Source organism: Bison bison, unplaced genomic scaffold (genome assembly GCF_000754665.1).
Source record: "Bison bison bison isolate TAMUID 2011002044 unplaced genomic scaffold, Bison_UMD1.0 scf7180017864491, whole genome shotgun sequence".
Taxonomy (NCBI): Eukaryota; Metazoa; Chordata; class Mammalia; order Artiodactyla; family Bovidae; genus Bison; species Bison bison.
In genome coordinates this window covers 19,174,156-19,176,591 of record NW_011495050.1, presented here as the reverse complement: position 1 = coordinate 19,176,591, position 2,436 = coordinate 19,174,156, and the positions used below count along the sequence as shown (strand labels likewise).

The following is a 2,436-nucleotide window of genomic DNA, read 5'->3' as shown; positions in this document are numbered from 1 at the left end:
GCCCAGCGTTTCTCATGATGTATTCTGCATATAAGTTAAATAAGCAGGGTGACAATATACAGCCTTCAGTTCAGTTCAGTTCAGTCGCTCAGTCATGTCCGACTCTTTGCAACCCCATGAATTGCAGCACACCAGGCCTCCCTATCCATCACTAACTCCTGGAGTTCACTCAAACTCACGTCCATCGAGTCGGTGATGCCATCCAGCCATCTCATCCTCTGTCGTCCCCTTCTCCTCCTGCCCCCAATCCCTCCCAGCATCAGAATCTTTTCCAATGAGTCAACTCTTCGCATGAGGTGGCCAAAGTATTGGGGTTTCAGCTTTAACATCATTCCTCCCAAAGGAATCCCAGGGCTGATCTCCTTCAGAATGGACTGGTTGGATCTCCTTGCAGTCCAAGGGACTCTCAAGAGTCTTCTCCAACACCACATTTCAAAAGCGTACTCCTTTTCCTATTTGGAACCAAACTGAACTTCCTCAAATACTGGGTCACTTCTTCCTTGGGGTTAGGGTGAGGGCCTGAGTACAGTGCAGATGGTCATATTCTTGGGCTGCTCCAGCCAGGGCATGCCGTCAGGGTCTCTGCCGGCTTCTTTAGGGCGGTCTCCTCTGGGACAGTGAAGACAACCTTGCTCATGCGCTCCTGCACGCCGGAGTGGGAGCTGCGTGCCGACAGCGGCGCGAGGTGTTACACGCCCGAGCTGCCAAGGCGTCCACTGGCTAGGGGAACTGAGCCTGCGATAGATCGATAGATCCATTTGTGACACCAAGTATCACACCGGGAGCTGCAGCTCTGCTCCAGCGGGTTCTGTCTTTTTGCCCTGTTTTCTTCCATCTTCACCGTCAGTGCGCTAGTCCATGCCGCTTCTCTCTCCTGGGTGACTGCAGTGACCTTTTAACTGGACTTGATGCTCCTGTACTGGATATTTCTCCTGGTTTCCAGGATACCCTGGTGGCTCATACAGTAAAAAATCTGCTTGCAATGCAAGAGACCAGGGTTCGATCCCTGGGTTGGGAAGATTCCTCTGGAGAAGAAAACGGCAACCCACTCCAGCATTCTTGCCTGGAGAATCCTATGGAAAGAGGAGCCTGGCAGGCTGCAGTCCATGGGGTCACAAAGAGTTGGGACTGGACGACTAACGCTTCTTTCAGGTTTTCCAGGATAAGCTCTTCTCTGTAATATGGGTTTGGAATGATGCTAAGGAAATCTCCAGCTAAACTGGCTTACTGTTAGGTTCTGCTGCTTCTGCTGCTAAGTCGCTTCAGTCGTGTCCAACTCTGTGGGACCCCATAGACGGCAGTCCACCAGGCTCTTCCATCCCTGGGATTCTCCAGGCAAGGATACTGGAGTGCGTTACCATTGCCTTCTCCAATAGCATGCATGCATGCTAAGCCGCTTCAGTCGTGTGCAACTCTATGTGACCCTATGGTCAGCAGCCCACCAGGCTCCTCCGTCCACAGGATTCTCTAGGCAAGAATACTGGAGTGGGTTGCCATTTCCTTCTCCCTTAGGTTCAGTGTGAGGCATTAAATAGAGAAAGAAAAGTGGAGGGTAAAGAGAAGAGACTCTTTTCTTGTTTTTCACTTCCTGCTTTTCAAGGTTGCTCCACAGCAGCATATAATTGGTTTCTGCTTCTAGAGACTTCAACTACGCCCAGCACCCCAACTGCACCCAGGACCCCCACTGGGCCCAGCACCTGCAGCTGCCAGTAGTAGTCATGCCACACTCCCTCACCTGCAGAGCTGTGTCCCTGGTGGAGGTCTCTTTTGTGGAAGCCCCCAGTCAGCACCCCCTCAGAGATCTGAGCAAGACAGTGTTTCCTTCAGAGATGCAAGTACCAGGCCCTTAGAGCCCTTCTGCCAAGCAACTCTGTACGGTGACACACCTGTTCTCCAGGCTTAGGAGGTCGGAGCTGCTTCTTGCAATTATTAATCCTTGGATTGCTACAGTCTTTTTTTTTTTCTTTTCCTTTTCCTCTTTCAACCTTCTAATGCCTGTGAAAGCAATTCTTTATATTAAAGCCCCTCTATCTGAAATATCAAGTGTGATTTCTGTTTCTGATTTGTCCCTGACTGACACCCCTTCTAATCCATTTGCCACTTAGCGGTTAGTTATCTTTTGAAAATGGGCTTCAGATTGCATCACACCCGTGCTGTACTAGCTAAGATGCTCACTTTCAAACCACAGAAACCAGCACTGGCTGACTTTTAACAGAAGGATTTACTGAGAGTGACTGTGGAACTCAGAGCATCAGGAGGAAGACCGAAAAGCAACGTATGGAGGAAGTTCCTGGAATGGTTTGTTGAGGATGTGGCCCCTGATTCCTTTTCACAGGACACTTACGGGCATCCAGGTGCCAGTGGACATGGGTCACCATATGCTGGTCTCTGCTGCCCCTACACACTTATCCCCATGCACTCCTGACTGAGCACTGT

At 50.4% G+C, this 2,436-nt stretch overlaps 1 pseudogene; it reads left to right on the top strand.

Moving 5' to 3' along the window:
• Nucleotides 1-1,850, top strand: part of LOC105005529 — a 69,920-nt pseudogene extending 68,070 nt beyond the window's left edge.
• The last annotated feature ends 586 nt before the right edge of the window (nucleotides 1,851-2,436 follow it).